A 13,530-nucleotide genomic window follows, 5' to 3' on the forward strand; every position below is an offset into this window, starting at 1 on the left:
GGCATGCTGCAGTCCATGGGCGTCACAAAGAGTCAGACACAACTGAGCGACTGAACTGAACTGAATATACAGAAATCCTGTATACATGGGCAGCTCTTGGGTAGATGAGGACATATTGCCACCTTGCCACCATCCACATGTTGACTGCACATATCCCTGCCTGCTGCCATACTCGCAGGTCAAAGGAAACCTCTTTCTGGACAATAGCAGCCAGAGGGTCTCCATTTTGTTATGTTACTGTAAGGTGACAGTACTATTTTATACTATTTTACATTTCTTTAAAACTCATAGTATCTCAACAGCTAAATTGTAAAATGTGGTTCAGCTAGTATGAACCACAAATTCTTTGATTGCCCAGGAACCAGTATATAAACAAAGTTTGGAATCATAGCATTTGTGAATTGGTCAGTTTCTACATAGAGGTGACGTCTTCAATATTTGATTTGTAGATCAAATAAAGGCTAAAGCCTAATTTTTCCCCTATTGGCATGATTTTTAAGATTTCTTTTTTCTTTGGACAAATTTTAAAGTCTTTGTTGAATTTGCTACATTATTGCTTCTGGTTTTTTTTTTTGGTTTTTTTTTTGGCCATGAGGCATGTGGAATCTTAGCTCCACAACCAGGATTTAAACTAGGACCCCCTGTATTAGAAGGCAAAGTCTTAACCACTGGACTACCAGGAAGTCCTGGCATGCTTATTTTAAGTTTGTCCTTTCCTTTTTCTTTTTTTCCTATAGCCAACGAGTCACAGAAGTGGTGCCATTCAAATTTCTTGATTGTCTAAGTGTCTTTTTAATCTCTGCAGAAGCAAAGGCACTATAGTATAAATACAGCACCATGGGTGCCAAATCAGAAACTGACACATGACATCTTAGATCCTCCGAGATCCTTGTCAACTTTAATAATAGCAATATTTCATGAGCCAAGAGTCCCCTTTGGGGCCAGCCTAACACTAATAGCTGTTAAGTTCTAGCCCATTTCAGTGTTCCTCAGGGTTTCATATTTGTTTTTTCTATGTTCAGCCTGCATGCCAAACAGTTAAAGAGCTTTTAAACAATTAAGGAGGAACCTCTTGTCAATTTAAGCTTAACTGTTGACAGTTTGGATCACAGGGTAATTGTTCATGAATTAATGATGCAGTGAAGTTCACTGAAATTGAACAGACAGTATTGACTACCTTTCTACCCTTCCTATAGAAGTCAACATTTTTTACTACTCACAGTGTCAGATACCCTTTCTTGTACACTGGATTTCTCCCTCCCATCCAGAGGGAAGCTGTCTGGGGACTAGATGCCTGCCTGCTGCCATGCTTCTGTCCCTCAGGGCATCCAGCTCCACCACAATGCTCAGTGCCACTTACCCATGGACTGACAAGGAAATTTTTCATTCTTATCACCTTGGGCACATGGGTTTTACCTATGCTTCCAAAAATAGATTTAGCTCATTAAAGTAATATTAACTCAATAATTATATGAATGCCTGCTGTTGCTACTGCTGCTAAGTCACTTCAGTTGTGTCCGACTCTGTGCAACCCCATAGACGGCAGCCCACCAGGCCCCCCTATCCCTGGGATTCTCCAGGCAAGGATACTGGAGTGGGTTGCCATTTCCTTCTCCAATGCATTAAAGTGAAAAGTGAAAGTGAAGACGCTCAGTCGTGCCCAACTCTTAGCGACCCCATGGACTGGAGCCTATCAGGCTCCTCCGTCCATGGGATTTTCCAGGCCTACCAAGTATCAACTCTGAGCTGGAGGCATCTCAGTTACTAACTTATCACATAAATCAGGCACTGATTATTCTTCTCTTACATGTATGTAAACTGAGGCCCAGTGAAGGCACACCCTGCATGGGTCACTTCCCAGCCCTGGGGCAATGGATACATATGGAACATCTCTGGGCTCTGGCTTCCCTTAGTTAAAGATGGGATCAGCAACCTGCTATCAAGTGTTGCTGTAAGAAATAAATTACGTAATGTTTTATTTTAATCCCTTTTCTTCTTTTCTTCACTTTGCAGAAATGGAATAAGTTTTTGCAGAGCATTTCACTTCTTAATAGAAGGTGAAAAAAATATCTCCTCGTTTAGACTAATGAGCTAGTCTTTCACTGTGTTATACCAGATTGTTCTGTATCAAAGAACTGGGCCAAATGAAACTAAAACTAAATGTGCTTATTTAATACTGTCTTTAAATATTTTTTAATAATATGACCACTAATGAAATTGTTCTGTAGAACCCTACTGTAGTTTAAGTTAAAATTTATGACCTTAGCATCATTAATATATAGCATCTCAGGCACTAACATAATCCTATGAAATTTCTTTTAGGCAGAATCAATTTATAGCCAAAGGCTTATAAAAATGATATTAAACTACATATACATAAATGTATGTACTTGGACTTTCCTCGTAGCTCAGTTGGTAAAGAATCTACGTGCAATGCAGAAGACCTGGGTTTGATCCCTGTGTCAGGAAGATCCCCTGGAGGAGGAAATGGCAACCTACTCCAGTAGTCTTATCTGGAGAATCCCATGGACAGAGGAGCCTGGCAGGCTACAATTCATGGGATTGCAAGAGTCGAACATGACTTAGTGACTACACCACCACCATACATAAATGTAGAATTATATCACTATGGAAATATTGATATTCCATTTATATTGAATACTATTTATTTCTAGTCAGGCATTTGAGTGTGTGTATACATAGTTTTAACTAATACCAGAGGATTTTAAATATCTGTAACTTCAAATTATCTTAAAAATAATTTTGTGTAAAGCTATACCTTTTCAGTTGCAACTGATACTAGCAAATTTAAAATAGGTCTTTGTGTATTGACAGTTTTATTATCATGTTATATATATTTTTATTATAATTGATAAGTGTGATAGATTACTAGAGAGTGTTGCTTAATATTTTCAAACCAACAAACAACAATTGTGTTGTCAAAAACAGCTCTGAGACTGTGTTGTTCTTACTGGAAGTGTCTTTGATCAACCACTCCCAAGTTTCTTGCTTCAGACCGCAGGTCACTTGTTTGATAAGTACCTATTAAATGCCAACAATATGCCAGACCTGGGGCATTAAATGTGGTGGATAAAAATGGCATTGCCCTTTTGGAGCCTGGAATCTAGTGGCAGAACTAGGTATTAATCAATGAAGTATAAACTATGGTGATTTTTCTTATGGAAAAGTATAAGAAGATATGAGAATGTTGAAAGGCAGGACCTGGTATGGTCTGCAGAGCTTGATTACAGGTTACCTCTCTGACCAATCAACTAGGTGAAGAAGGTGCTATAGGGAAAGACATCGGACTTTGCATGGATATAAGCTTGATTTTCAAATATGCCTTCCTTGTCCTGAGATAGGTTGCTTAAATTATCTGAAATCTCAATTTTCTCCTTTATAAAAGGACTCTGTTGTATTTACCCCAACACAGCTCTTTAAGACTGGAAACTAGATTTGTTAGTGCCTGGCATACAACGAGCACTTAGTAAATAATAGTGTCCTTTCTCTCCATTGCTCCTTTGATGACAAACTTTTTCTTAACGCCTAAAAAAAATTGCATTCTTCTTCTTAAATATTCTTACAAATTCTATCCAAGTCAAAGACAGGTAATTACAATATAGAATTTTACCTGTGGTGGAAATACTGGTGTTCAATTTACCACATTTTATTTCAAGTCAAGTGTTTGACCAGGAGTGTAATTAAGGGCATGGATTCATTGACTTTAGGAAAATAGCATTATACATATCATTAGCTTGCCTGAGTAAAGTCATGTGTCTTAATGGAAAACCCACCAAACTAAGAGCTAGGAGAATGTGATTGCAAGTGAGATGCTTGAAAAGTCAGGGTGCAGCTCTGGGCCTCAGGCCAATTCCAAATCCCTTCTAGCTCAATCATCATAGGAAGCTGAAAAATTAAATTAGGGCCTGTTTCACATGGTTGACTCTCATTCTTTCTGGGATTCTTAACTTAAGGGTCACCTCCTCTGAGAAACCTGCTCTAACTGCCCAAGGTTTGGTCTATTGTCAGTCCCCTAGGCCCCCTAAAAAGAACAGGCCACTGTTTACTGAATGTGTGTGCACAGGACTGAACCTTCCCCACACTATGTTCTCTGTGAGCAGGCGAATAGTGCCCCCCACACATCTGAGCTTGACACAGTGCCTGACATTTAATAGGCACCACGCTGCCAAGAGAGTATTTGGTGTATCACCTAAGACAGAAAAAAGATCACCAGTTATGTGCTTAGCACCATGAAAATGTTCTGAAAAACCATATAGGCTGAACTTTCACCTTAAGGAAGTTATAGTCAAGTGAAGAGAGCAAGACTAAAACACAATCAAAAATCAGATACTATAAGAAGGGCATCATAAAATGAGGTATGAAGACTGGAAGAGAGTTGACTGAGTAGAAAAAGGAATAGACAGAACACATGGGAAGATAATGAGTGTGTCCAGCAGGATGCATGGTAGTTAGTGGTGGGAGCTGAAGCCTGAAGTCAGGTTATGAAGGGTCTTGAAAATCAAGAGGAACCATTTACAATTTTTAGAAGTTTCATACATATGATTTCATATAATCCTATAATAATCCTTTTTAAAATCCTCTACTAATATTCCCGCCCCCCTTCCTCTCCCCTCAGGGAACCACTAGTTTGTTCTCTGCATCTGTGAAGTCTGCTTCTTTTTTGTTTTATTCACTATTTTTTAGGTTCCATATATCATAAAGTGATATCAAGTGATGTTATAAAGTGTCTGATTTATTTTACTTTTCATGAAAGTGAAAGAAAAAGTGTTAGTCACTCAGTCACGTCTGACTCTGCGACCCCATGGCCTGTAACACACCAGGCTCCTCTGTGCCCTCCAAGTCCATATATGTTGCTGCAAATGGAAAAATATCATTCTTTTTTATGGACAAGTAGCATTCCATTGTGTGTACATGTGTGTGTGTGTATGGATGTATACCACATCTTTGTCCATTTATCTGTTGATGGATGCTTAAAGTGCTTAAATACTTTGCAATTGTAAATAACACTCCCATGAATATTGAGGTACATGTAACTTTTTCTGGAGTTCTTTGGATATAAACCCAGGAGTGGAATTGCTAGGTCACATGGAAATTCTATTTTTACATTTTGGAGAAACATCCATAAAGTTTTCCACAGTGTCTGAACCAATTTACATTTTCACCAGCATAGTAGGAGGGTTCCCTTTTCTCCACATCCTTGCCAACGTTCATTACTTGTATTCTTTTTGATGATAGCCATTCTGACAGGTGTGAGATAACATCTCATTGTGGTTTTGATTAGCATTTCCCTGCTGATTAGTGATGTTGAACATCTTTTCAAGTGCCTAGAATTTAAAGAATCTTTCATTCAAGAAAAAGAAAGCTCACAAAAACCGTAAGGCAAGTTAGGAGAAGGTTTAGAAGGCAGATGATCACAATAAATAATGAGTCAGTTGAGTGGCCTTATCTTTTATCTAGGAAAAACTTTTGACAGAAAATTAAATAGGTGAGCATTATCTCACTCAGCCATGTCTGACTCTTTGTGGCTCCATGGACTGTAGCCCCACCAAGCTCCTTTGTCCATGGAATTCTCCAAGAAAAAGTCCTGGTGGGTAGCCATTCCCTTCTTCAGTGGATCTTCCTTACCCAAGGATTGAACCCAAGTCTCCTGCACTGCAGGCAGATTCTTTACTGTCAGAGCCATGAGGGAAGCCCCTTTGAGTACAGCATGGGAACAAAAGAAAGTTGTTATTGTTCAATTGCTCAGTCGTATCCAACTCTTTGAGACCCCATGGACTGCAGGCTAGCCTGTCCTTCACCATCTCCTGGAGTTTGCTCAAACTCTTATACATTGAGTCAGTGATGCCATCCACCCATCTCATCCTCTGTGATGCCCTTCTCCTGCCTTCAGTCTTTCCCAGCATCAGGGTCTTTTCCAATGAGTCGGCTCTTCGCATCAGGTGGCCAAAGTATTGGAGCTTCAGCTTCAGCATCAATCCTTCCAATGAATATTCAGGACTGATTTCCTTTAGGATTGACTGATTTGATCTTGTATCCCAAGGGACTCTCAGGAGTCTTCTCCAACACCACAGTTCAAAAGCATCAACTTTTCAGTGCCCAGCCTTCTTTATGGTCCAACTCTCACATCCATACATGACTACTGGAAAAACCATAGCTTTGACTATACGGACCTTTGTCGGCAAAGTAATGTGTCTGCTTTTTAATATGCTGTCTAGGTTTGCCATAGCTTTTCTTCCAAGCAGCAAACGTCTTTTAATTTCTTGGCTGCAATCACCATCTGCAGTGATTTTGGAGCCTAAAAGACTAAAGTCTGTCACTGTTTCCTTTGTTTCCCCACCTATTTGCCATGAAGTGTTGGGACCAGATGCCATGATTGGTTTTTTGAATGTTGAGTTTTAAGCCAGCTTTTTCACTCTCCTTTCACCTTCATCAAAATACTCCTTAGTACCTCTTCACTTTCTGCCATAAGGGCAGTGTCATCTGCGTATCTGAGGTTATTGATATTTCTCCCAGCAATCTTGATTCCAGCTTGTGCTTCATCCAGCCTGGCATTTCACAGAATGTACTCTGCATATAAGTTAAATATGCTGCTGCTAAGTCACTTCAGTTGTGCCCAACTCTGTGCGACCCCATAGATGGCAGCCCACCAGGCTCCCCCATCACTGGGATTATCCAAGCAAGAACACTGGAGTGGGTTGCCATTTCCTTCTCCAATGCATGAAAGTGAAAAGTGAAAGTGAAGTCGCTCAGTCGTGTCCAACTCTTAGTGACCCCATGGACTGTAGCCTACCAGGCCCCTCCATCCATGGGATTTTCCAAGCAAGAGCACTGGAGTGGGTTGCCATTTCCTTCTCCAATTCATGAAAGTGAAAAGTGAAAGTGAAGTCGCTCAGTTGTGTCCCACTCTTAGCAACCCCATGGACTGCAGCCTACCAGGCTCCTCCGTTAAATATGCAAGGTGACAATACACAGGCTTGACATACTCCTTTCCCAATTTTGAACCAGTCCATTGTTCCATGTCTGATTCTAGCTGTTACTTCTTGACCTCCTTACAGGTTTCTCAGGAGGCAGGTAAGGTGTTCTGGGATTCCCATCTCTTTAAGAATTTCCTACCATTTGTTGTGATCCACACAGTTAAAGGCTTTAGGGTAGTCAAGGAAGCAGAAGTAGATGTTTTTCTGTGATCTGGAGGATGTTAACAATTTGATCTCTGGTTCCTCTGCCTTTTCTAAATCCAGCTTGTACATCTGAGAGATCTTGGTTCACATACTAGCTTGGAGGATTTTGAGCATTACCTTGCCAGCATATGAAATGAGGGCAATTTTGTGGTAGTTTGAACATTCTTTGACATTGCCCTTCTTCGGGATTGGAATGAAAACTGACCTTTTCCAGTCCTGTGGCCACTGCTGAGTTTTCCAAATTTGCTGGCATATTGAGTGCAGAACTTTTACAGCATCATCTTTTAGGGTTTGAAATAGCTCAACTGGAATTCTATCACCTCCACTAGCTTTGTTTGTAGTGATTCTTCCTAAGGCCCACTTGACTTCACATTCCAGGATGTCTGGCTCGAGGTGAGTGATCACATCATCATGGTTATCTGGGTCATTAAGATTTTTTTGTATAGTTCTTCCGTGTATTCTTGCCACCTCTTCTTAATATCTTCTGCATCTGTTAGGTCTATATTGTTTCTTCCCTTTATTATGTTTTTTGCATGAAATATTCCCTTGGTATTCCAATTTTCTTGAAGAGATTTCTAGTCTAGTTTAATCCCTAAAAGAAAGTAAGGATTAGAAATACAAAGAGTTAAGGGATAGAGGGGGAAAAAAACCCACTCATTTGATTCAGAATTTATACCAGCTTTGGCTCAGACTCTTTTTAAAATTTTTACATCAGTTGTGTTTAAATATTTTAATAAAGAAAAAACCTAGAGGCACATATACTTGACGGATTTAGTAATGTGGGCCTCTGGTGGCATTGAACATGAAACTTACATGCTCATAATAAAGTTTCTAGAAGTTTAAGGTAGATTCTTAGGATAGTACGTACATGCTAATTCAGTAGTGTCCAACTCTTTGCAATGCTATGGACTGTAGCCTGCCATACTCCTCTGTCCATGAGGATTCTCCAGGCAAGAATTCTAGAGTGGGTTGCCTTGCTCTCCTCCAGGGGATCTTCCAAACCCAGAATTGAACCCGTGTCTCTGAAGTCTCCTGCCTTGGCGGGTGAGTTCTTCACCACTACTGCCTCCTGGGAAGCCCTCTTAGGATAGAATAAAGTCTAAAAGAAGTAAGACAATGAACAAAGTCATTTTAGAATAATACTTTTTATTTAAATCATGTTCTTATTATCTAACTCATGCCCATTTCTTTTACCTCATTGATCATGTTAGCAGTTCAAGCAGGTGGAGTACCATTTACAGAAAAACAGATACTCAGAGAGATTAGTTGTCATGTTCAGGATCATCTAGTTAATGCAGAGTCAGGATTAAAAGGAAGAATTTCTGAATTTCAAATCTGTATCATTAAAGTTAAAACTAAAATTTATTCAATAGTAGCAGTGTTATGCATGCATACTCAGTCACTAAGTCATGTCCCACTCTTTTGTGACCTCACGAGGAGCCCGCCAGGTTCCTCTACCCATGGGATTTTCCAGACATGAATACTGGAGTGGGCTGCCATTTCCCCTTCCAGAGGATCTTCCCAACCCAGGGACTGAACCTGCATCTCTTACATCTCCTGCATTGGCAGGCAGATTCTTTACCACTGCACCACCTGGGGATATGTTTTCTATAAATAGAGTGAATTTAAGACATGGCAATCAACCTGTTTAACTTAATTTCTTGAGTTCTGTTAGCTGATTCATAATTTTTGGCCAGAGAAAAACGCAGGCGACAATTTCTTGTCAAATACTTTAGGATAGTCCATGTAGTATTTGTGCTGAAGAGGACAGATCCTGGGCTCAGATTTGCTGGGATAAACCCTAATTCCCATTTACTAATTTGTTATCTTATGCAAGTTTCTTAATCTCTGTAAGTCCTATTGTCTTTGTCTGTAAAAAGTGGATAGTAATAATAATAAACTTTATGATTCTTTTAAAATAGAGGAATAAATAAATGAATTGATGGTAAGGAATAAAAAGTCCTCATGCAAGCTAAACCACTGCTGTACATATATTTTATACCTAGGTACAGACATACCTGTATTTCCTATTTGCCATGAACTACTAATTTGTATTTTAGGACATGTCTAATCCATTTCATTTTCTAACCATCACTATAGAAATTACACAGTTAGTTTTTCAGGAAAATAGAATGCAAGCTTTTATGACATTTTACTGATTTTTAGTGATTTGTGTTGATTAATTGGAAACCAGAAGCAAATAATTCCTAGATTCCTAGTTTTGGGTTTTAAAGCACTCCATTAGGCATTGGAAAAGTGCTTGAAAGTTACATTTTAAAGTCTTTTCTTTTTAAACTAAGCCTTTATTTTCCCAATAAGGTCTATATATAAAACATGATATCACTCATAAGTAAGTACATATTGGTAAGTACCTGAGTAAGAGCACTTTATGACTATACTTTATAAATGTTTCAGTTCAGTTCAGTCACTCAGTCGTGTCTGACTCTTTGCAACCCCATGAATCACAGCATGCCAGGCCTCCCTGTCCATCACCAACTCCTGGAGTTCACTCAGACTCACGTCCATTGAGTCAGTGATGCCATCCAGCCATCTCAGACTCTGTCGTCCCCTTCTCCTCCTGCCCCCAGTCCCTCCTAGCATCAGAGTCTTTTCCAATGAGTCAACTCTTCGCATGAGGTGGCCAAAGTACTTGGAGTTTCAGCTTTAGCATCATTCCTTCCAAAAAAATCCCAGGGCTGATCTCCTTCAGAATGGACTGGTTGGATCTCCTTGCAGTCCAAGGGACTCTCAAGAGTCTTCTCCCAACACCACAGTTCAAAAGCATCAATTCTTCGGTGCTCAGCTTTCTTCACAGTCCAACTCTCACATCCATACATGACCACAGGAAAAACCATAGCCTTGACTAGATGGACCTTTGTTGGCAAAGTAATGTCTCTGCTTTTGAATATGCTATCGAGGTTGGTCATAACTTTCCTTCCAAGGAGTAAGCGTCTTTTAATTTCATGGCTGCATTCGCCATCTGTAGTGATTTTGGAGCCCCAAAAAATGAAGTCTGACATTGTTTCCACTGTTTCCCCATCTATTTCCCATGAAGTGTTGGGACCAGATGCCATGATCTTCGTTTTCTGAATGTTGAGTTTTAAGCCAACTTTTTCACTCTCCTCTTTCACCTTCATCAAGAAGCTTTTTAGTTCCTCTTCACTTTCTGCCATAAGAGTGGTATCATCTGAATATCTGAGGTTTTTGATATTTCTCCCGGCAGTCTTGATTCCAGCTTGTGCTTCTTCCAGCCCAGCGCTTCTCATGATTTACTCTGCATATCCCCTCTCACACTGCACTCCACAGCTGTTACAAAATTATTTATTCAAAACAATGTGAGTAAACTTCAGCAAAACCCACTGTTGGCTAGAGCAGTTTTTGCATTCCCAGAAATTGAAGCTGCTGACAGGAGTAGTGCTATGAATTTAAGCATGTAAGAAGCAAGATTGAGCTTTTAAATTATTATTTGAAACTCAACCCCTTCAGTAACTTCTACTCCTTTCTGCTGTGTATAATATTCCTTTGTGGTTGTGGGAACTTGTAGAAAACACCTCGTGGCATCCAGTAGAATAAGAATGTACCAGAGCTGCTGGGAGGGGCTGAAGAGGCACAAGGAGGTGGAGGGGGTGATCCCAGTTCTTGACAATCACAGCCTCCATCCTTGAGAGACACCCTCTGCTGTAGACAGGAAACCTGACTCTGTATTTCGAAAGGACCAAATCACACATTTGTCTGCAAAGGAAAATAGTGTATCTTCTGATGGAGATGAGGACAACCAGCCTTGCAAGAGATCCTTAGGAGTCAGAGTCACAGCATGTATGCCATTCTAACACCCACATTTCACATCTAACTGCATCTCAAAAGCCAGTGGATACACTTAATACTTTATTCCTATATTCTTTTCATCATAAAAATGACTATTAAGTTGTTAGTACATCTTATAATTGAGTTTATGTGTTTATGTGTAAATATATTTATTGTATTTATTAGATATATGCTTTATATAGACACATAGGCATTCAAAATATTTTGGCATTGAGAAGTGCAAAATAGTTTGGACAAAATTGTATAAATTAAGTGTTGATAAATATATGTGCAGTCTAACAATATTTCATTCCTTTGCAACTGACAGAACAGAGAAGGCAGCAATGAATGATTAAGAACCACTGATCTATGATGGGGAAATGCTGGCAATATTTAAAATAGATAACTTTTTTATTTTAAGGGATACTATAGGTGTTATGTTAGAACTGAGATTTGTATAAATTTGTTTTTAAAATATTTTCATGAGGTATTTTAAAAAATTTATTGAAACAATTATTTTATAAAATGGGTCTTGACCTCCTAGGAAATTGTGAATTATTTGAGAAATTTAACACAACATCTTGATCTAAATTAAGGCAAAGAAATGTAGGATAAGTATGAGCATAGCTTAGTGGGTTCAGAACTGATTGAAGATTGGACTTAATATGTTAATTAAAAAAAATCGATGTCAGTCTTTAATGTGATTTCTAAAGGTTTGCAGCAGACTTTTATTTTTAATCCTCTCCTATTTAACTTCTTTCTAAGTAAATTGCATTCTGGTCAAATTTGCAGATGACACTAACTTGAAAGGTATAGATAATATATTGGATTATAAAACTCAAGCCCAAATCTAACAAGATGAAACTTAACAGAAGTAAAAGGTGGCTTCTACTCTTTAAAAACACACATGTGTGTGCACACAGAGACACACATGAAAAAGATGGTGGAAAACAGGTTTTAAAGGAACATGTATCAATATAGAACATTTTTTTAAAACAGTGGATGGATAGTGGATATTTATTTACTATAAATTGGCTTTTTCAAAGCAGGAAGCTAAAGGAACTAAGGAGGAAAAAATAGACCATAAAATTATAAATAAGAAGAGTAAATAACCATGATTATAGAGGAAATGAAAGGAATAATTTCAAAAGTATTTCAAAAGCATTATGCAAATATATTTGTATATGTGCACATAGGCACACACATTTTCAAAAGCCAACACCATACTTAATGGCTAAATATTAGAATTCTAAATGCATTTCCTTTCAATTTAGGAACAAGATAAGGGTGTTCTATCATTAGAGTTGGTTGGCAGATAACAGAAGCCATTCTAACTAATATTAGTATTTAGATATGGTCACATGGCAGAAGTGATTATGAAATGGTTTGAAGACTGTGGAGCAAGATCTAGGCTTAGCTTCCAAGTCCGTCACCCAGAATTCCAGTCTAAAACTGGCCTGCCAGGAGAGCTGCTGCTACCATTGGGATTACGAAGTAGGGGAAATCCAGCCATCTCAACAGCTGGCTCCACGACCACACCATCTCAGGTATGACCTATGGCAGCAAAACAAATGTTCTGCCCTCTACCTCTCAATACCTACAAAAGAAGGCATTAGACACAGGGTCTCTGTATGATTGAGAAAACCGCAGAACATCTATGATGGTGCTCCTGGTTTACAGTATTGACAGACCAGAAGCACAGCACAATTTGCCTCGCTTCCACTCTCCAAATCTCATGAGGAGACATTTTCTTCTTTTCAGTGTGAGCTAGATTATAGGTTGGATCTAAGGAACTAAGCTAGAGGCTTAGTTTCCTAGCCTCTAGCAAGCAATAAGTCATTTTAAAAAGGGAATGAAATGGCCATGATTGGAACGATCTAAAACATCTGCTGTACTATAATTCCACTGCTCAGGAAATGGTAGCCAAAGAAATTAACCAAGAGAGAGAAATCAGAAGTATAAAGAAAGAAGCAGAATTATCATGTTTTTGGTTAATAGGGTCATATGCTCATAAAACCAAGAGAATCAGCACAAACAAAACTAGAAACAGTGCTAGAAATATATTTGGTTTTAAAATTAATATATAGAAATCAAATAGCTTTTCTATAATCAGTAACCACTTAGACAATATAATGTTATCCCATTTATAAGTGCAACCACCACCAAAAAGGATATACCAACTCCCATAAAGTTAATAAAAATGTTTCTGTGAAGAAGGTCTTGAAAATTCCTGCTAGAAATATATATAAATATATATATAAGAAATATTAAAATTCTGGTGATATTGAACCTTGCTATTCAAAGCAGTCTTCCTAGGTAGCTCAATGGTAAAGAATCCTCCTGACAATGCAGGAGAGGCAAGAGACACTTATTTTATCCCTGGGTCTGGAAGATCCCCTGGAGAAGGAAATGGCAACCCACTCCAGTATTCTTGCCTGGAGAATCCCATGGACAGAGGAGCCTGGTGGGCTACAGTCCATGGGGTCGCAAAGAGTCAGACACGACTGCACAACTGAGCACACGTTCA

General features: G+C 38.9%; 1 protein-coding gene across 11 annotated transcripts in view; it reads left to right on the forward strand.

The window, feature by feature from the left end:
* Positions 1-13,530, forward strand: part of TMEM117 (transmembrane protein 117) — a 625,554-nt gene that overhangs the window by 549,792 nt on the left and 62,232 nt on the right. The gene's annotated exons all lie outside the window — the stretch shown is intronic.

This window comes from Bubalus kerabau, chromosome 1 (genome assembly GCF_029407905.1).
Source record: "Bubalus kerabau isolate K-KA32 ecotype Philippines breed swamp buffalo chromosome 1, PCC_UOA_SB_1v2, whole genome shotgun sequence".
In the NCBI taxonomy this organism is placed as follows: domain Eukaryota; kingdom Metazoa; phylum Chordata; class Mammalia; order Artiodactyla; family Bovidae; genus Bubalus; species Bubalus kerabau.